General features: G+C 38.7%; 1 long non-coding RNA gene and 2 pseudogenes across 1 annotated transcript; all 3 read right to left on the bottom strand.

Annotated features, from left to right (window-relative positions):
• Nucleotides 1-4,523: 4,523 nt before the first annotated feature.
• LOC120528421 lies at nt 4,524-5,144 on the bottom strand. The gene is made up of 3 exons (XR_005633518.1): nt 5,103-5,144; nt 4,730-4,813; nt 4,524-4,581 (listed from the first exon to the last, which is right to left on the bottom strand). It is a non-coding gene; the product is annotated as an uncharacterized LOC120528421 (long non-coding RNA).
• A 375-nt stretch (nt 5,145-5,519) lies between these two features.
• LOC120528994 lies at nt 5,520-9,456 on the bottom strand (annotated as a pseudogene).
• Nucleotides 9,457-9,462: 6 nt separating this feature from the next.
• Nucleotides 9,463-10,485, bottom strand: LOC120528995 (annotated as a pseudogene).
• Nucleotides 10,486-23,248: the final 12,763 nt, after the last annotated feature.

Genomic DNA, 23,248 nt, shown 5'->3' on the forward strand with positions numbered 1-23,248 from the left:
ATATCCTGGACAGAAGGCAGCTGGGTGCCAGTAATAGTTTGTGGCATTCACCACCCTCGCGTGTGTGCCCTACCAGGATGTGATGCCGCCAGTGAAGATGGACTCCAGACAGTACATGTGAGACATCACAGGAAGGCATTGGTGAACTTGGCAATAGGCAAACCGTGCTGTTCTCTCCTCAATTCATCAGTGATTGTTACTGTACGAAATTTAAACAAGCTCACCATTTCCACAGCACCCCACAAAAACAAACCACAGCTTAATCCATTCTCTGAAGTCTATGACCTGCTCCTTAAATTTTGGCCATGAAAGGTCAGATTGTCCTGGGACCACTGAGTCAGCAGATAGACCTCTTGTCTGCAAGCCATTTAATCACTGGTGGTGATCAGGCCTATGATGGTGATGTCAGCAGCATTTTTAATGATGGAGCTGGTGTGGTGTCCGGACACACACATTATCATTTTATATATATATATATATATATATATATATATATATATATATATATATATATATATATATATATATATATATATATATATATATATATAAATAATCCTGATTTGTAACATGGCATTGTTTCATACAGTAGTTCTCATATTCAGTCCCAGGGCTGTACATTTTTTCCCCCCAACTAATTTTTTTAATTAGACTCCCTTCTTGAACTTGCAAGCCAACAATCTAGGTCTTGAAAATTAAAGTGATGTATCAAAACACACTCTTATAATTACCACATAGGGGAGTGTAACCTGTGGGGGCATTTTAGCACCCAAACCCTTCACACAACCACACACACACACACATAAGATCCAGGTTCAAATATGAATTTATTTTAAAGAAATAAAGCACACAATCCCAGTTGGGACATCCATCTGTGTCCTCCATCCATTACATTGGTCATTTCAGTAGACAATGAACTATTGAAGCAGGTCAGAAAGCCAGTCCATCCCCACTTTTCTTTACAGTGAATCACTGATCAAATCCACTGAACAAAATGACATCACGGTAGGTTTTTTCCACATGGAAAAAAAATAAAACACAAAAATCTAATTTATCGAACAGCAGCAACTGATGGGAATATTTTTTTTAACCCGTATCTCATCAAGAAAAAAGTTCATGTCCTTCAGGCATTCAAAAGTAAATAAGAAGGTGGACAGGACTTCTTCAGTCTCTTCATCGTCTCCCCTTTGTTCTTATTTTTCAATTGTGTATTTAACTTCATCCTCGTCCATTTCCAGAACTCTTGGCCGGTGGACTGTCCTAACAAGTTGGTCTTTGTTGGCATCCAGCCAGTCACAAGCAGTTAGGATGTTTTGGATCAATGAAGACTTTTTTTATGAAAAAGAAAAAAAAATAATACTGCCAAGTACTTTATTAGGAATATCAATCTATTAACTCCACTTTTACTCAAAGAACAATCAAATTGGCTTATGAAATAAACACACCAATATGACCACAGCATGTCGTAGGAATGCTCAGCTCGATTGATTTCTCTCGCTTTTTGTCTCTACTGCCTGTAGGCATGAGGTGGAGTGAAAAAGAAAAAAATAAACTCCAGGGTACAACCATAGCAGTTCATCTTCAAGGGAATGTCATGTCCAGTTAGAAACCATTCAGAAAGTGCACAAATAACTAAAAATGACGAAGTGCTCTGTAGTGAAAAAAGCATTCATTTTGATTTACTAATACATTGCTGTAAGACAATCTGAACGTCTACTGGAATTGTACTGAAGTGAGTCCCTGAAAGACAAAGAGTCCAATTAGCACAGCATTGTCACTTGTGAAGGCCAAATTCATCATTTCAAATAATATGTAATTCAATTGTTCCCAGTTTAGTAAGCATGCTTTAAAAACTGCTGAAACATTCACCCAAACATATTACAATAGAAATGCTACATGTAAAAGTTATACATAATGGAAAGTGTTTACCTGAAGCAAGCGATCACTCCATTCTAGATTGGTTGATTTCTGAATGATATTGAAAACGAAATAGAAAGTCATCACCTTTAAGACATTTGCTGTGTTTGAGCCGTATTAGAATCATTTCACTACATACCTGACAGGGCTGTGCCTTTGTGAGGACCACACTTTCCATACTACTAGGCACTGCAATACAGATTATCAAGTATCATGCATTTCTGCAAATCAATTATGCAGCATTTCAACAATTTAAATACATTACAATTTGCTACCATAAATATGCTGACCTGCACATTCAGTTAATGTCGTCTAATGCCACAGAGGAAACTGATCTTTGAAGAACAAGGAAGACAGTTAAAAAGTTGCACTCCACAAAAGGAAGCCAATGAAGCCATTCATTGCCTAAATGTTACAAACAGTAAAGTAAATTTTATACTCTTGATTGTACTGGCAGAAATAATTCAGTCAACATTTTCATATTCTTCAGTAATGGAGAAGAAGGGTGGGGGAAGAAAAGTCCTCACTCTTACCTATCTTGTCTGGAATTGCTGGAAGCAGAAATAATTGCCATTTAATAAATCAGTTAGAGCACAAGCACACAAAACACTCATTTTTAAGACCACCATTCTCTGCCCCCATAACACCACTGACACACCCCAGGGCTGAAGAAAGACACAAGTCGGTGAAGGCCTCACTGGAGACCTGTCTGATGTGAAGTCTTTTTGTGAAGTTCTAATATATAAAATTAGTGTCAGAAAACTTTTCAACTGATAATTACGAAGTACTGCCCGTGGGACACAGAATGTCCTTCTTCTCGTGTGGAAAGTGAAGACCGATGTCTTGGCTGCAAGAAAAAAAAATGTAGAAATACTGTAAGCTGACAAATTCTTATAATTGTTTTTCCCTTAAAAAAAGCTTGAAAAGTTACACACCTTTAATGCTGGCTTTGCGAAGTAAGAGAAGACACCACCATCTTCTAATTTTTGGCATGTCTTCCTAAAAAATGTAAATCGGGAAATTACAATAAATTCTATGAATAAAAAAAATCACAATATTCAAACAAATATTACACTTAAACCACTGACCTGACTGAAATCAAATGCTCTTCCAGTGGCGATGTAGAGAGCATACTAAATAAAAAAGCAAGTTGTTATTTGAAATCAACATTCACATCTGACTACTGGCAGAGTGTCCTCCACTTACCCTGAGCAGTCCAGGCTGTCAGTCTGTGTGTGTAGATTCTATTAATTTAAGAGGTGATTAGTTAGTACAGGAGATATCTGTGTGTGTTTTCTGTCTTATACTAGCAACACATATTGATATTCACATTACCTTCTTCTGTGGTTCCTTCCAGCTACCTGCCATTATTTTAGAGGCAATTTTCCTACAGATAAAATTTGTTTTGTCAAAATTGATTTATATTATATTAATGTATATTAAAAACACAGTTCATATGAGCTTTGCAGATGGAATATCATTGTAGAACTGAATTAATAATATTTAATTCTGAAAATGTGCCAATTAATAATTTTATCACACAGAAGAAAGAATTACTTAACCAAAATTTAGCTGGAGCCTTTCATCACTTTTTATGACAATGATATTCATTTCAGATTACAAGAGTAGAATTATTAGTAATAGAACAGGTAGAGAAATAGTGAACATCAGATAATATCATCTCTAGCAACTTTTAAATGAACAAATAATTTATGAAGGGAGTGACTTTGGCTTCCCACGAGACCATAGCACACCATTACAAATATTTTAGAACCTTGAGGATGTTTTACCGCTGTGCCATTATGAATTATTTACACAGCTCTTCTGAAATAGCTTAGTGAAAACTATTAGGATCAAATGTTTTAAAGAAGAATAGTTCAAATGGGCAGCAGCCATCACTAGGTGACAGAAATAACAGAGTAAATAACGAACAGTCCTGCTGAAATGCTGATTTTGGGAGATTTGGACTGAGGTTCAAACTGAGTGAACTGAACGTATGAACAAAGATAAAAAAAGAACATTAAAACTTTTGAGCGCTGGAACTGAACAGCTGAACAAAGAACTTGAACTCTTTTGAACACTTGAACTGCAAGACACCATATTTACTCGTGCACAGTGGCTTTATTTGAGTGTTTTATTGAATTGTGTTACTAGATAATATTTAATTTTCAATATCATTAATTACATGTTACTTAAATCCCAATGATACTTCAGCATGAGCAAATACGGAAGTCTCGCTCTTTTTTTTTTTTAAGTTTTAAAACCTGAACAATTCAATATAGCGGCCGTCTCCAAAGCCATGGTGATCACTGGAGTCAAGAGAATGAATAATTTTGTTTTTTGGATACATAACCTGAAAAATACAACATGCCTGATGTTTTTGAAGAATTCAGAATCCTACGTTGTATATACACATGTTGACCCAACTGGCAATGCACACATTTCAATAAATTATAGATTATCTAGAAATGCATAATTTGCATTAATTCATTCTTCAGGAGTTATACATCTTAACATTTGTACAAAGGCAAGGTGAGTAAATGGTCGACAAATTTCTGATCACAACAATGAACTCTTTGGGAAAACAAATCTACTTACACACAAAACCCAGTGACCTGGATGCCATGAGGGGAGGAAGATAACATCTTTCGATGCTATATCATTCTAAGAAGATATATAATATTCTGTTTAATTTTAGAATCACTCTAGAAGACAACAAGAAGCCTCCAAAAGAACTGTAACAAATCTATAAACAAAATTGAACAGTAACAAGCAGGAGTTACTTTTATAGAACATTATTCAATGTACTTACTGGAAAAGTCAGGAAAGGGTCTTGTGAAAGAGGAGGTAGCCATGTGGGCACCACATAAGCATTTGCAACATAAGCATCTTTTCCCTAAACAACAAACAATTAAGAGCAGCTCACCTTAGAAACACACTTAATCAGTACAATGTGGAACTGAATGACACCAACATTGATTTACGTACACATTGCTGTACAATCTGGCCAATGATCTTCACACAACAGTTTCCAATCTACTTTGTATGTTTAACAAAAAAAAACCAACAACAGTATAATGAAAGACACTGATGATTTTAACAACCATAATCTACAAGCAGAATTAACTGCAATTGATTTTACATTCACATCACAAGATACTGAGTGCAGTTTACGCTGTACTCACAGTTGCTTCCAATTCTGTAGACAGGCCAAGAGATAGGAAGTCCGCTCTGTTTAAGACAGTGTTATCAATTCTGGCTATTTCTTCAGTAGGAATTCCTTTCGAATCAAGAACGTATGAAAGCTGAAGATATACACAGACAAAGATTCTAGTGAGTAAAGGAGGCTCTGCCACGAGCCCTATAATGAACTTGTAAACGTTGCATATACCAATCGCTTTTGCTCAAGATTAGGCTCCCGATTCCAAAATGATGCTTTTGCCATTATATCCTCTAACTCACTGTTGTCCATTTCACTAGATTCTTCAAAACTGATTAAGACTTCTGTTTGGAAGAAAAACAAATTAAAGGAGCTCAGATTAAAATAAAAATAATATGTTAATGTGGCAAATTGAACATATTTATCTTTGCCTACTTGTAGCCTAATGCTTGCTTTCATAAGGATGACCTCTTTTCAAGAGCTTTTGTGTACTTGTCATATCGAAGGCTAAGAAAAACAATTTGCAAACTTAATACCACATCCATATGATGCAGGAAGTGAAAACAGAAATTACATAACCTCTGTTCTTACCTAATTTTGCTCTTCCATGACAATCAAGTTCAATTTTGGGGTCACGACCAAAGACGTTTTGATATTCTTGAATTGTTTTTTTGTTTTTGTACTCATTCCTAAAGTGTATAATTGACCTCATCAAAAAAATGTGAGCAGAAGGTGAAAGCAAGTTCATGAAGTAATTGTTTTTTTTCAAAGATGCGAAAAGTTGTTCTGCAGATTGACTGTTAAGCCATCCAGCCAACTCAGGCACAAGCTCAATTCTGCGTAATATGTCCTTTGCATCCTTGGTATTATGCTCATGAAATGTATCATAAAGAGCATAATGCTCAGATGAGCCACTGACAGGATGCACATCAGGACCAGAATCAGAATCCTCTCTCTTCTTTAAAAGCCATGGCAGGTTAATCCTCAATTCTCCCTTTTTGGCAAGCACAATATTTTCGGGCGTTGATTCGGCAAGTCTTCCCTCATTTGGACTGAAAGGCTGAACCTGTGGCACCCTCAGATTGGTATGTGTGGCTAATCCTCTTGCAAAATCATAAATGCAGATATTTGGAAAGTGCTTCCAAGACAGTAAAATGTCTGCATAGTCCCTTGGACTCTCTGCACGAATGTTAAATTTGATGGAGTATACAACAGCACAGGGACACATCACAACAGCCCAGCCACCTGTTAATGCAAATTAAAAGCAGTATAAATAATAATGGTCATTCAAGAACATAAATTATTAGAGTGATCCAAAGACAAACTCTGTTAAATGAGGTCTCTGCTGTGTGTTATCTAGTAGGTCAGTTTGGAGTGAAAGGTCATGCGATTGTACTGAAAGCTTCAATCTGACAAACCATGGTGTATTTATTCAGAAAAGGTCACATCTTTTTGATAAGAATTGAATAGACTGAACTTCATCAGTAGAATCCGTTGAATTCTTAAATGTGATTATGTGTATGTTTGGACATTACGATTTTTAAATAAGTAGGTGGAAAACACATGTAGTCCAAATCTTCAGGTGTATTCTCAAAAAAACGTAAGGAATTACGCTGTGGTCTTCTTCACTAAAACAACTGAAAATGACAAACTTGTAGCTAGATTACCTATATTTATATTAGTCTAATAATTATTGGTGATAAAAGTCAAATTAGAACTTATGCTGATTAACAGAACATCTAACACAGACTGTTTAATACTTGGATCAAAAATCAAACTTTAAAAAAATTTGAATTTGGGTGGTACTACTTTGATGATCAATTCAAAGAAATTTTATAATTTTACATATCAATATGGTTAATTTTTCTGCTTGTGTACATTTTAAAACATTACATTTAAGTTGTATATTTTATAGCAAAGATTACATGCAATGTTTATCATGAATAGTCATTGAACAATTGATTTCAAACAAGGTTTTAACAGATATTGAACGAAATACGTAACTGACCTGACGCTCCCCAAACCTTCTGGAAAATTTTATCATAGGTGGCTCGATTTTGCATTTGATTTCTTAATCTTAGTATTCGGTCCATTTTGGATCCTTTTTGGAGACAGACCACAGTTCTTTACTAACTTCCTCAATGCAGCAACCTAAAATGGATATACACATACGCTTTCAGTGAGCACTCAACTCATGTAGGGACAGACTTGTGTTAGAATTAAACATACTTCCATATTTCAAACAGTGAGGTTAAGCAAAGTCCAGTCCTTTACTGGGCACACACTCAGATAGGCTCACAGTTAATCAAAAACACTCAAAACTCTTCAATCAGTTAACATTTTTGATGACAGAAAGGTATACATGAAACATTACAGACAAATGCCCTACTACATACATACCTTTAAGTTTGTGAGCTCACCACATAATCTGTCTTCAGTGACAAATATATCAGAAGCCTCCTCAGGTTCCTGAACTTGAGGAATTTTAGCAAATTCAGTGTTGAGCACGGCGCTCGATTTTCTTGTATGGCTACCAATCCATGGTGCCCAATTATGGTAGTTTGGTTTTACAACAAATGGATTCTGACAGTTACCTTAATGAGAGCAAATGAGACTTTCATGAAATGGAATAGAAAATTCAGTGTGTATATATTTTATGTAATGGTTAAAAGCTAAAGAAGACAAAATGTAATGATTACTCTTAACAAAGCCACGACTTATCATTTCAAGGTCCACTGACTCCCAAAAATCTTCCACATTTACTTTGCCATCATAATCCGTTGGGGTTTCTTCTATTTCACTGGCTGCAGAAAATCAGGACAAAATTAAAAACAATAAATGTTAAGAAACTAAGAAGTACGCTACAGTTTCACACTTGTCATCTACCCACCAGGCATACTAAAAACTCCTTTCCTGTGAAGGTCCACCACTACTACTGGAGGATGAAATCCACAACGTGTACAAGAATAGTTATATTCATGTGCTGAGAGTGCCTCAAAATGGAGGTATCCATGCAAAAGACAGTCTCGCTTGGGAAACTTTTGGTTTGCGGTCAGTTCAAGGATATCTATAGCATTTCCAATGGAAGTGTGATTCTAAATGAAAATATAAAAAAACAAACCATAATGCCAACCACATAATTAAATAAAGTGTACACAGAAACTGTTCACGTATTTTACTGTTAAGAGTCAGTTTATCTAACCTTCTCTGAATGTACTGAATTTAACCTAATTATAAAATCACAGAATTGTTCAGCAGTATAACAGTTTATTACATTTAAGAAAAGCCAAATATAATTTATAAGTAAATCATAAGGAATATATCCCCTGAAATAAGTTGATGAAAAAAAACACAAAAATACAACTTGTATTTATACGATCAACTTTTTTCACCAATGCCTGACATATTAGATGTTGTAGAGGAGAAAAAATAAAACAACAAAACATAATACACACAGACACACAAACACAAACACACACATAGAGACAGACAGAGATGTTCAAATGACTTCCTTTTGGCAACTGATTTGGGCTTCATTCACACACAGTATTAAATGCTCTATATATTTACATATAGTTGCACACATACACACACACCAAATAAAGTGTAATCTAATCTAATGCACACTTACATCCAACTGTACCCTGTGTTCAGATTGATTTTATTGATATTCTGCAACACAGACTGGAATGTTCATCATTAGACTATATGAACAACATGACACTAATACAAAACACTAGTGGGAAAAGGTCAGATGTGTTCAAATATAGGAACCTATGGTGTACATTCAGCGAAGAACAGAAAAAAAACAACATAAGAACTCTCCTATTTGTATATATGTATGTTAGCTCTTAACCTGGAGCGAGTTCCTTATGAACAGACATAAATGAATGCTGAGAATGATGTGGTCATTAAAGTTATGAAGACCTCCACTCCATTCCTGAGATCTGTAGACCTGGCCACACAGTTCACACTGTTTGCAATATGTGGCTACACCTGTAGGGACAAAAAAAAAGTCTAATCAGTGTTTCTCAAAGCCACCCTGCCATCACCTGAATCTGAAATATCATTGTGTTTGTTTGATTAAGTATATGCTTAAAAGGAGAAAAAACATCAGTTAGAAAATCAAATAGTTATAAATGGTGTTACGTCAGTGACTAGGAACATATTTAACAAGTACGATGTCAAATTATATATAAAAGTGACACTTCATTGATCAAATATATCTCTATTCAAAAAGGTGTGCAAGATTTACCTTCAACGGTGCCATAGAAGGTAACAGTTTTGGCTTTTGAGGAAATTAGGACAGGATCAGTCAGTGGGAAAATTCCCGGACAGAGGCTACACGATGTCTCGGCTGGTATTAGGTGCTTGGGAAGGTTATGAAAGTCAGGTGGAGCGCATACTTCAGTAGGCAGGATTGGTGGAATTCATTTTTTGTGGTATAGATATGTTACCATTTTAACAAGACCATCTCCCTTTGGTGGATAAAGGGTTTCTTTTCGTACACTGTAAGATTCTGACCAGTTGGTGTCCTTTGTATTTCCTATTTTGAATTCTTCTGAGTCTTCTGTGCTCTTAACTCTCTTAAAAAGTTCCCTGTTAGTCTGAAAAAGATGCCATTTTGCTATATATTTATGCAAACATGACATTCATGGTTTGGAACATGGACAGTGCCAGGAATTACACTTGATGTCATAGTATGCAAAAACCCTGACAAGTCTACTATGATAGGACACTTTGAGCTCATACACTGATATGAGCCTCTCTGAACTTTTATCATTCAGTGTGACCTCATTGCTTAAGCTATTGCCATGTTCTGTAGCTTCACGTTGCCTTTTCAAGCATTGTTCTTTTTAATGTTCTCCCATCCACTTTTCCCTAACCATGTCATTTAGCACGTCCTCAGTTAGGACCACATCTGTGTTGCCTGTTATGAGACAATAGGAAAGGGACTGAATGTGTTGACAATCACAGGCCATCAGTCCACTCCTTAGTGCAAAATCCGAATTGCGCCGGCAAACATCCATTTCACATAGAATTCTATGTGTAGAACCCCAGGTCTTCTTCTGAACGTGCACTGGAATTGATTCACCGTGGAAAGTTTTTGCGACAGCAAATATTCCTCTAGCCTTGTCAATACACATGGATTTAAGATGATGTTCTGTACTAATCCCTTGCTTACAGCTTGAGTGTTTTCTCTTCATGTGCACTCGAAGGTTCTTTTTGTTCAGTCTGAGGTTACAAAGAGAACATTTTACCTTTCTGATCTTGGCTTGGACCACCTTATGGAATTCAAATGGCAGAGACTGGGCAGTGACCAGTGCAGTGGGCATGGAGGGCAGAGACTGGGTGGCGACCAGTGCCGTGGGCATAGAGGACAGAGACTGGGTGGTGACTGGTGCCATGGGCATGGAGAGAAGGGGCTAGGTGGCGACCAGTGCCATGGGTATGGAGGGCAGAGGCTGGGCATCCACTGGTGCTGTGGGCATGGAGGGCAGAGGCTGGGCATCCACTGGTGCTGTGGGCATGGAGGGCAGAGGCTGGGCATCCACCGGTGCCGTAGGCATGGAGGGCATAGGCTGCAAGGCCACCTGTGCCATGGGCACAGAAGGCAGAGGGAGCACTTTAGGACCTTTACCACAATCTGACAAGTGCCTGAGGAACTGATCTTTACGAACTACTGTTTTCTGGCAATAACAGCAATGGTAATGGCCTGATCCCTGGCAGTTCAGTGAAAACTTGTATATTTTAAAACCTGAAACAGTACAAAGAAAAAAAAAGGTTAATATTCAGAATTATTTTGCTAAACATTTAAAAATGTTCAAAAGAAATTCAGATAATCCTTAAATTTAAAACATGCAAATCCTGTCCTACTATTCTTTTAAACAGAACAAACTAATTAAAGATTCTGTCAATTATACTTTTAAAATTGTATGAAAATATACTAAATATCCAACCCGCGGCGTAGCATACCCCGCATAATCAGGCCGCTGTTTAAATGATTTTTAAGTACAGAGGAAAAAATAAACATTTGAAAAATCCGTAATTTAATAAACCACCAAGAAAAGTAACATTGCAACAATGCACGCTACGAAGCAACATACAATTGTCCGTGACTGAAAACCGGAGGAGCGCGCCTTCTCCTTCCAAAGCGAAGGACGGGGTTGAACGGCGCTCGTTCATCGCACTGCCCCTATGAGGGGCCAAACAGGCCATAAATCATATATTTCTGTGTGTAATCTATTGGTTTACGTGTGAACACTATTGGTTTATGAATATTTACTATCGGTTTGCATGCATACTTATTTGGTTTGCGTGAGTACAATACTGGTTTCATTCATATGAACTATATTGGTTTGTGTCCGTATATTATCCGTTTGTATATGCATGGCACTGGTCTGCGTATGAACTATATTGATTTGCGTGTGTATATCACTGGTTCCAGTACGATTTGTTATTGGTTTGTGAGTGAAGTGCATTGGTTTACGCTTGCATGTTATCGGTTTGCGTATGAACTATATTGGCTTGTGTTCTGTGACGGTCTAACAATGGATTTGCATATGCACTATATTGATTTCATGTGGGTAACCTGTCGATTTTGCGCTTGAACTCTATTGGTTGTATGTGTGCACTATGTCGGTTTCGCGTATGAAACATATTGGTTATGCGTGAGCACCCTATCGCAACTCTGTGTATGAACTATATCGGTTGTGCGTGTGAACTCTATTGGTTGTTCACGTGATCTTCAGAGGAAATGGGCGGGGCAAGAAACAGGACCTCAGGGGCCGGTAGAGTCATGGAGTGTAAAGACAAGTGTCTAGGAGACGCATCTGCGTTTAAACGGCACTGTATATTTTTTTCCGAACAATACGTCTGCAAAAGGACTTGGTGGTAATTATTACTATTTAACAGAATCTGTTAAAGAGTCTGTAATGAACGCAAGGCTGAAGTTAGGTACGTATTGGGCCGTCTTCTTATTCGGTCCCATCTACATGCTTGCTTGCAACCCGCAGCTGTACTTGTTCACACAGTATTTGCAAAATTGTTACTTATTCTAAAGGCAAAATATTCCACATTTACGATTGACGTCTTGAGTCTTGATGCAACATAACATTTAGTTACTACTAGTTACATTTATTGTGCCCGGTGACCCCGCACTGCGCCGCACAGACAGGTGAAGTAACTTACCCTGTTGAGAATCTGGGGCACTGTTTGAAAAGTGCTGTTCAGAGATACCATCCCACCAACATAGAGGGTACCTAGAAATCATGCCAAGAAGAATAGGGAAGAATCACGATGAGCAATGTGCAGAACTGGGGTATATTTATGTACCCCAAAAGAATGAAGGCTGTTACTGCAGCAAAAAGGTTCTTGACAAAGTATGAATATGTTGAGCTTGAATGCTTTAGCAAACAATCACTTTGGAGTTTTTCTTTAGTTAAGTTATTTGGAGTTTGATAATGTTTTGTTACAACACAAGAGTTCACATTAAAAAAAACCAAACGGATAAATATGTGGACAAATCTTTTGTCATGCAGAAAATTAGGATGACTTTTAAAGGGATTGAATACTTTTGCACGTCACTGTATGTTTGTGAAGGGCTTGGTGGTAATTCTTTTTACGAGTTTTTTCCCTTAACTCTGAAATGATCACAGGGCTGAAGTTAGGTTCGCATTCGGCTGGCATTTTATTCACTCCCAGCTACTCCCAGTATAAGCTTGCAGTCAGCTACTTATTCACACAGCTTTTGCAAAGCAGCTTCTTATTCTATTATAACAGTGATGCAAAATACTCTACAGCGTGTACATTAATCGGCATCATTACAGACTGATCCATTATTTGAAAAAATAAATATTCCACATTTTGGTCCTGCACGGTTCAAAATTGTTAAACTCTAATTTAACAAATGAATCTGTCCTGGACAAGTTTATATATGCCAATGCCACAAAACTATGAACATTAAGGTAGCCCAACGCCATTTAACACTTTACAGTGCCCATTAAATATCACAGTAAATCCCATTTATCTGATCTTGAAGTGGAAATACATTGTCAGTTTCATCCTGATACTCGCACTGGGCAGAGCAAAACTCCGCTGCATCTTAAAAAACGTAAGTAGTTATAGTAGGTCACATACTGTCAAAATCGCAATTAGAGCTGTCAATCATAATGATTAATGACTTTTAAGCCCCGCCCCTCTGACGTCACACCGGAAGTGCCGCCCTGACGCAAGACCGGAAGTCCCGCCCCGTCGCTTCCTGATGACGTCACTCCGGAAAGTCCCGGCCCCTCACGTGACCTCTCTCCTCCCCCTTTGGCACTGCCCCCTGGCGGCGGTTGGTTGAAGGGCCCCAGTCCCCGCCCAGACTCTGCCTTGAACCCTCCTCCGGCCCCTGATTGGTTCTCCTTTCTGTCAAGGGCAGTTTGATGGATGTCTGCCCCCTGTTTGAACCCACTCCCACCCCACACCCACCTGCCTGCCCAGGAAACTGTCAAGGGCAGTTTGATGGATGTCTACCCCCTCCTTGAACTCCCCACCGCCCCCCTCTCCCGAAAGACAAGCCCGGGCAAGTGACAGCCTTTACCTCGACAAGCTCGGGCATGCCCGGGGCCTGTCCTGACCAGCTCAGACATGCCCGGGGGCTGCCTCGGCCCCCGCCCTTTCTCTGGCACAAGCCCAGACAGGCCCGGGGTCTGTCCTGACCGGCTCAGACATGCCCAAAGTCACCCTGCACCAGTCCCAGCACGTTCACGAAATTAAAATCTCTATCTCATCTTGGCCTCTCTAAGTCAAGCTGCTTTTTTGTCCCTCACACAGACAACAAACTGTCAGCTGTTAGACACGGTCTGAGCCAGTCAGTGCGATCGCACCCTGTTTCGGTCGCCGTGGGTCAGGCCGTACCTGACGGGCAGCCTTCCCACACTTCCCAGCCGCTTCTGAAAGGGCGGAATAAAACAGCCAAGCATTTTGTAAAGACTCTGACCGGGAAAATGGAATCTAGGCCCTAGATCCCAACGTTGTACCTGGGCCGAGCTACCTTATAGCCTCTCCTGCTTTGGGTAAGAACCCCTGTATCTATTATTTAAAATATCTATCTCATCTTTGGTTCATCTAAGTCAAGATACCTTTTCCATCTCACAGAAAAGCCTAGAGAGAATCTCCCAGAGAGAATGACCAAATGTCAGCATTTCTCAGTCAGCTTTTAACAGGCCCCCTGCGAACAGGCCCTGCTCTCTCTCTACCCACACACACCCCTAACTGCCGCGTGCCAAGCGCTCTCTCTCTGGTCGTTTCGAGCACCCATCCCCTTTGAGACCATAAGTCATGAGCTGTACTTCATTTTTAAAGTGAAGTTTAGGTTCCGGCAGGGATGCTTGCATCCTTGAGCTGTGCAACTCATAGGATGACTCCCACGCTGAGGAATTCTTTTGAGGTCCTTCTCGGGGAGTAAAGAAAGGTACTTTGAAGCTGCTTATGTCATTTTTTCATCTCTTTTAGGGGAGTTTAGGACCATCCCTTATCTGGGCAACTTAAGGTCTGGCCGCAACAATATTCGGATTTTAAAAATCACACCTAGTTAAATAATATGCCGCAGTTCCCTTTTAAATCACGTTTGAGACGTCTAGCCTGGGCTGATTGGTGGCTGATGTCAAAAATGTTCACCTATATACAGAGCTTAACCTTAGGGTTTATTTTTCCGGGGTCTGTCTAAAATCAGACAAAAGACACTTACTAAAAAAGAGCAAAACCCTAATTTCCTTAATTACATTGTCCTCCTGGCTGAGTAATGAACCATGTCCTGTACTTTCGAGAGGCCGGCCCATGCCTGTCATCCCTTACACTATATAGCATGTTTGGTTACTCTTTTTGTAAGTATAATATAATGAAGTATCACTACACTGGTCAAGAGAGACGGATTCCACGTTTGTTTTGCTTAGCTCATTTCTATCACCTAGGAGCCTTTTGACAAAAGAAACCTCTCTAAATACACTTGTGCATTTCAACGGAGATTTATAAGAAAGCAGGTTTTTTACCTCATCCCAGTTTTGTACGTGCCTGTAAAAGCACAGAATTTTGATATTTTCTGTCTACTCAAAAAACTGAAAATATTTCTATTAACACAAATGATAATTAGAAATCATTTTACTATTTTTAATTAAAAAGTTAAAAACAGAAAAGCCCAATTATGATTTTTGTTTTGTCATGGGAGGGCCTAGGGTGACACTTTTCCCCTTTATACTCTTACTTATGTAGACCTTAAAACATATTCTTACCAAAATAGTTCATCACTTCCCAATTCCTGTAACTTCAGGTAATTAGACAGAGCTCCATGACAGGCAAGAGAAGATTATAGGTCAAATACACAGTGTCATAAAATAAAATAAAGTGTGAACAACGCACAGACCTCTGCCCATGACGGATGGATCTTTTAAAGTTAAGGGATTTTTAAAGATTAGCTTGTAAAGTTTGAGATAACTGCTAGTTCAGCCCTTTAAAAATCACACCTAGTTAAATAATAGGCAGTAGTTCCCTTTTAAATCACGTTTGAGACGTCTAAAAATCTAGCCTGGGCTGTATAATTTGTAATTATATTACTTAATATAATTTGTATAAAATCGATCTAAAACAAGCCCTTTTTCTCTTCAAACTCACCCCACATTTTAAATACAGGTATCTTCAGCTGACCCTAAGGAAACATCTTGTGGAAGCAAGCGGCCCGCATGGCTCAGGGAGGGGCTGATGGTTCCAGCAGGGGCCGATTTCACACTTCAGCTAAATCAGGTTTCCCAGTGACGGACTCTGCAGTAAAAAACAGTTTTAGCAATGAAGCTGATTTCCCAGAGAGAAAGACCAAGTGGCAGACCCAGTCAGCTTTTAGCCGACCACCCCTGCGATCAGCCGCTGCTCTCTTTCTACACACAGAAAGTAAAGTCAGGCTCTGTAAGCACCCCAATCGGAGGAAGGACTCTGTGAGTTCGCTTGCAAACAACTGAGCCCGCCCGTTTCGAGCACCCACCCCCCCACTGGGTGACCCTCGGAGAGCTCACCGGCTGCTAGTCTCAGGAATTTGTTAGGATTATGTCATGTACAAACCTAAACTTTGATTTATCACCTTTAAAGACATGGAGCAGTCTCGTGCTACAAACGCCTTGTGTCTCTTTTAACACTTCTGCCTGTAAAGCTCTCTATTCCTTCTGTGGCCTCGGGTTTAATAGGGGCTTGCACCCAGGCTAATGAACAAGGTCCTGTACATGTCGAGATGCCGGCCCATACCTGCCGTCCCTTACACTATATAACATGTTTGGTTATTCATTTTGTAAGTATAATATAATGAAGTTATTTTAAAAGTAACCCCACACCGCACAAGAGAGACAGATTCCACGTGTGTTTTAGGATTTGCTGCGATCAGTGATTTTTAGTGTTTTGCTGAGCTCGTTTCTATCACCTAGGAGCCTTTGGACAAAGGAAAACTCTGTAAATACACTTGTGCGTTTAAACGGAGATTTATAAGAATGCACAGGAGGCCATAGTGAGGTGTGCTGGTTTAACTAGAGGCAGGGGATGTAAGAAGCCCTTTTTTGCCCCTCTGAAGTTCATCGAACTAAAATCATGTTTTTAAAATCAGCAGCTTTAGCTCGTGCTAGTGACCTGTAAATGGGAGCCAACCGCTCAGCACGCTTGTATAGCTCACAAAATAGCAGAGCTAATTACTCTTTCTTCTTAAACTAATGATCAGATATTCGGGTAATTCTTAATGAAACACTAAAGTGCTATGAACAAAATACATGTTCAGTAGCCAAGTAAAAGGTCCGGTTGCTTTAACATGAAAATAAAGCATCTTTAGAAAATAAAGCGTCTAAAAGCATCTTTGTAAAGGTCCGATTTTAAAACATTATAAGAAAAGTCCTTGTTTCCAAAAGAGTTCTTTGGAAGCATCAGTGCCTTTCTGATCACATCCACCCCAAACATAGCATAGAACTTAATTTCTGTACTCCTTTTAAATGATAATAGCCAGTATAAAGTCCCTAAAGGAACCGGAGACATCTGATATCTTTTACCCTATATGTTTTCTTGCCGGCCCAAGTCATTCAGATTCTGCTTACAACACAAATGTACGATTATTTTTTCTCAAATGGCCAGTTCTTTGGCCTGCTAATCATGAAAAAAATCATATTTTATTCTCCTGACACTTTATTTGCATATTTTATTATACCTACTTGTATCGACATTTATCTATCTCTATATTTATTTTTCTGTATCAGAAGGTAGTTTAAGTCAATTTGTTTTGGGTTCAATAGATGTATTTTTCATATTTTCGATTCTTGTTTTCTTTTTTCACATCTTGAGTCCCTTTTTGTGGTCAGCCCAGAGTTTGAGAGCCACTGTTGTAGGGTTTTATTGGTAAAACACTCTGCGCATTTCAAGCTAAGTTAGATTCCCTTGTTTATTCAGCCGTCCATCGGTGTTCCATTTTGTTATAAATTGTATTTAGTCTCTCTTTATTTACTAAGCATTTTATATGATGATTAGAAAACAGTTATCTTGTTCAGGCTTTACTTTAAATCAGCATTTTCATCAACAGGTTATAAACACTTTGGTACTCAGGGGTCTTTGTATAATACAGCGTTTTAGAAATTCTGTGAAGGCTTGGTAATAGCCTTCCATTTTACAGCAGTTATGAGACCCTGAAAATAAGAACGGTTATAGGAGGTTATAGGAACCTGTACACTACAGGCCAATCAGGATGGAAAATGTTTTTAGTGAATAGTTACATTATATCTATTATAGGCGTTAGCACAAGGATTAAAATTTTACTAAAACTATGAGGTTTTATTCTTTCTTTTAGGTAGTCCAGGTGACATAGGACGGGTTATGAAAACTGCTTTTCCCTCTGTTTGTGAAAAAGCATCCTTGGTTTAGTAGCATTCAGGGTCAAGGGACGTAAGTTTGAACTGGGATTCCAAGAGTCAACAAGTGTCTGCAATCTTCTTGAATACGAGTCACAGGACCAGGGTTTGCGCAGGGATCATAGTCAGGGGCAGAATTACGCTAGACATTATTATTCCAAAATGAAACATTGACTCGCCCCTATCACAAAGATAAGACAGTACAAACTAAAATGTACAAATACTAAGTGACAGAGGAGATTAAAAAACATCTTAAGACCGGATCACCCCAAGCTCACACTACAACAGAACCTAAGTGTTTTCTGCGGTATATTATCAACTAAATGGTCATCTATGTAGGCAGTTCCACGGGATGGCAAAGAGTTGGGGAAAACATTATTTAACATTGGCTAGTATGAGGCTGATTAACATGAGCCGGTTATTGTTAGAATCTTACCTGGCACTAAAAGTCAGGCTTGTGTTCCTCCTGATTCAGGAAGAACATTAAATATTGGAGTTTAGAATATGAACTAGACTGATAAGGACATGTGTGCCAAAATTAATAAATAAAGTAAATAACCACATGAAAAAGTGGAGTGATTACAATTTGAAAAACTGCCGTGATGTATCAAAACATTTGAAATAAATAATAAACTTTTTTTTTTTTGACATGCGCAGTCCAGAATAGTCTGAATGTGTCTTAAAGAGTTCATTTTTAAGTAAAACTTAAAAGGCAAATTAAAAATATTAAATCTGAATAAAACACAGAAGTATCATTTAATGATATCAATTAGGGTTAAGTATTATCAAGCACCGGGATCTATTTATCAGGTTTATTTAATTTAGTTATAAACAAAATGATTGTTGGCATTTTGCTTTAAAATGAACGATAGTCTGATAGAGCTTTAAGAATTAGAATGCAAGACAAACCTCTACACTCTATAACAAAATTTTGCTGTTGCAATAGGAATATCTCGGATGTCTGTTTTATTTTAACCTTTTGACAAGAAGCCCCTGGTCTTGGAAATATACCACCTATGTTGAAAATGAACAGTGCCGACATGCTAACTAAATAGATATAATCTAAGATATTTTAGAATATGACCCTAGGTGCTAACTCCGATGATTCTGACCAACTAAAGGGTCTTCACTTCATTGTCCAACTTCCTGCGGGTGCTATGGATCTTGTAATGGAGACTGCAAAAGATTCTCTAATCTTTACTCTGTAATGGTCCATATGATGGAGATCTAGCGCCTGGGTCCGCAGGGTTAACCGGTCATAGGATGTTCAAAATTCAACTCGGGTTTTTCAAATGAGATAGGACGAGTGCTTACAAAAGTTAAGCAGGTTTGATTTCCAAATTCTACGCATAATGGTTGACAACGTCCGCCATGTTAAACTTTCTTATTTATGGCCCCATCTTCATGAATTTCGGTAGGCGGCTTCCCTGCGCTAACCGAAACCAATGGACATACTTATTTTGGTAGTATGATGCCACTGTTGGCCGCCATATTGAACTTTCCAACATCACTAATTCTCAAACTTCCTGTGTAGGTAGAAGGCTGAAATTTGGCAGGTTCATTCCTTACAGCTTACTTACAAAAGTTAAGCAGGTTTCATTTCCAAACTCTACGCATAACGGTCGACAACATCTGCCATGCTGAATTTTCTTATTCATGGCCCTATCTTCACGAAATTTGGTAGGCAGTTACCTGCGCTAACCAAAACCGATGTATGTACTTATTTCGGTGGTAAGACACCACTGTCAGCCACCATATTGAACTTTCCAACAGTCTTTGTTACTTATGGGTCCATCTTCAAGAAATTTGGTATGCGGATTCCCAACGCTAACTGAATCCTATATACGTACATATATACGTCTATAGCCTGCAGCTCGGTCACCGTATGAGGCGCCGTTGGGTCCCCCATCCCAACGCCTCCCACTTTGTTTGCTGCCTGCCTATATAAGGCCGGCCGTCGCTCCGGTCTCTACATTCCCTTCCTTGCTTCGCCACGGGATTCACGTCTCCCTGCTGATAACTGCAGCCTTTTTATTTAATCCACGGTTTCTCCGCTGTTTTATTGTTCATTTATTACGATTATAGTTATTGTGTAGGTATTTTAGACTTACTTTACATTGTTCAGGTACACATTTCCTTTATCGTTCCAACCGTACCCCCATTAACATGTCTATCGAGGTGATCACCGTCGATCAAATAACTGTCACTTACCGAGTGGTTTCCATGCCCGGAGATACCACCTGCCTTTTCCATTCTCTGTGTTACATATTGCACGGCCATATCAGACTCACTCTTGATATCCGGAGGAACATTGTGTCTTATGTATTGAATGACTGGGACAGGTTCAAGGTGTGGACTGATGACGGTACAGGAGATAATTAGACTACACAGGAGCACTAGAAGAGTGAAATGCTTAAGCCCTTCAGCTATGGTTCTGCATGTGAGTTGATGTCTGCCGCTGAATTGTTCGGTTGTCGCTTTCAAGTGTACCGAAATGGCCAAATATTTTACACCTTTCGACAACCGCCAATGCCTCTTAAACATCTTAGATTGACAGGTGACGATTTCAGTAGTGGACACTTTGATGTTTATGAATGTTTAAACTCTCAAAAGCTGGATGTGATTTTATCGATGAAACCTGTTGTGTACTTACAACGCTTGACAGATGTCGAATGTCACTTCAACACAACAAATCCTGCAAATACTGTCGTAATTGAAACAAACCATGAAACTCAAACCGATTATGACAGCAGCAATCCAAGCTGTGAGATTTGAGGCAAGATTACTGTTCACATGGCCAACTGTAAGTTACATGCTCAAGAGTAAGCTCAGCGCACAGCTTGGTCATGTTACAACCGGAGGGCCGAACTGACAACATGGTATACAAAGAGATACTTAACAAATAATTATTGGTATATTTTCCCTCAGTTTAAAAAGGTTTACTTTTCTTCTTAATTAAAATTTTAATGCAGTTCTTCGCCGCTACGAAGCGCGGGTATTTTACTAGTTATACAAATAAATCAGTCAACAAACAGTCAGTGGCAAATGGAATCGTGGATCTAAATAATCTAGAAGGTGACATCTTCCAGAACTGAACGTGGCAGGTTGTCCAGGCTTACGAATTCCGCTGTTTTTGTATCATAGTAAGTCTTTGGTGTTCTTGCTGTCAGTATTATAAGGCTGAGTTTTCTAAGTGCTGCCATTATTGGAGGCCGAATGAGCGTAGGCTACTGAGCTAGACTAAGCTTGCTGGTTGCCTCAGCCTTTGAACAGCTCGTTTTTCACACCAGTCCCTTTCTGTTGACTTCTCAGATGCTGAATAAGGTTTGTATTGTTGAGAGAATCCTAAATGACTGACGTTTTTTTGCATATATATTACAAACCACAAACTTGTTATCTCTTGTAGGAAGGCAATAAAACTGTTAGACTATCGAGGAAATGTTTCTGTATTTTGGTAATGTCGGAACTTTGTCTTGCATGTTTTTTCTCATTCAAGATCAGATGTTAAGATCAGCTAATTTGCTGATCATCGGTCAAGTCATTTGAAATAAAAATTAGCTGATTTTGATTTGTGATCGATTGATCAGATCAGGCCTGTCTTTCACATATGACAGTATGGTGAAGAAATTGAACAGACAGCTGCAGAACATGTAAAGACCACACATGGAGTGTCCAAACCATAAATGCCACCTTAGTGTGATGAAGGAACTCCAACCAGTGTGCCACCACTTTACTTGTACAGTTTCATTCATTTTAAAAGAAGGGTAAGTGGTTAGGAGTTTGGATATCAATCCTTGAAGTTGCAGGTTCAAATTCAGCTATTGACACCATGTGACCATGAAAAAGTCACGTGACCTGTCTGTGTTCCAGTTGGAAGATCAAGAGAAATGTAACCAATTATGTCTTAGATGTTGTAAGTCTCCTTGAATTAAGGTGGTAGGATGAAAAGAAATAGTTAAAATGTTTGTGTTATTTCAGATTTACAGAAGAATGGCAGTTTCTCTCCACCTTCATTTGGTCAGCACTCTCTTCAATACAAAGAGAAAGCTATGAAGAAATTAGCAAGGGGATCAGAGAACCTGACAGCAGCCTTTTTCCAGTGCAGTTCTCTCCCTGCTACTGGAGTAACACAGACAGAAGCCATCAAAACTGATCGACAGCAAGTGGAGAAAGAAATCGAAATTCACACTGGAAAAAAATGTTGTTTGGAATACGGCAAAGAATTTACACACAAAAGTGATCATAAAAGGCATATGAAAATTCACACTCGACAAAAAACATGTTGTAAGGAATGCATTAAGTCGTTCTTAATGAGAAGCAGTCTTCAAAGACACAGTAGAATCCACACAGGAGAAAAAACTCATTGCTATTCAGAGTGTGGCAAGTCGTTCTCCAGTAGAAGTCATCTTCAGAGGCACAGAAGAAGCCACACAGGAGAAAAATCTTATTGTTGTCCAGAATGTGGCAAACAATATTCTGACAAACTCACTTTTCAAAGGCACACAGAAATCGATACTGGAGAGAAACCATATTGCTGTTCTCATTGTGGAAAAATGTTTTTCAACAGTAGGTGTTTTCGAGTTCACACACAAACTCACCCTGAAGAGAAAATGCAGCATGTCTGTTCTGAATGTGGCAAATGTTATGCAACCAAGAAAAGTCTTTATAGACACACCAAAATCCATACTAGAGAAAAATATTTTTTGATGTTTAAAATGTGGGAAACGATTCTTAGATTTATGCGCGTTTCAGTGCCACATCAGAACTCATACTTGAGAGAAACCTTATTGTTGTCCTGAATGTGATAAGCAGTTCTCACAACAAAGCACCCTAAAGAGTCACATCAGGCTTCACACCAGAGAAAAACCTCACCATTGCTTGGAATGTGGCAAACAATTCTCACACCTCAGTTCTCTTTTAAATCATAGGAAAAGTTATATTGGAGAGAAACCTTACAGTTGAACTGAATGTAGAATGTTATTCCCATTCATTATGTTAAGAAACAAAGCTGTTCTGACTTTAGCAAGCTTTTCTCGGATAGCACGACTCTTAAGACCACATGAGAATTCATTCTGGCGAGAAACCTTATTGCTGTCTAGAATGTGGTAAAGGGTACTCTTCCAGAAGAAGTTTTCGTAGACACACGCATAGTCATATTTAAGTAAAGCCTGTCCCAGAAATGATAAATGATCTTTCCATTGAATCCTCAGGCAAAAAAAATGAAGACAAATCTTCTGAATGCAGTAATGAACTCCAGCTG

The sequence above is a fragment of the Polypterus senegalus genome, chromosome 4 (assembly GCF_016835505.1).
Source record: "Polypterus senegalus isolate Bchr_013 chromosome 4, ASM1683550v1, whole genome shotgun sequence".
NCBI lineage: Eukaryota > Metazoa > Chordata > Cladistia > Polypteriformes > Polypteridae > Polypterus > Polypterus senegalus.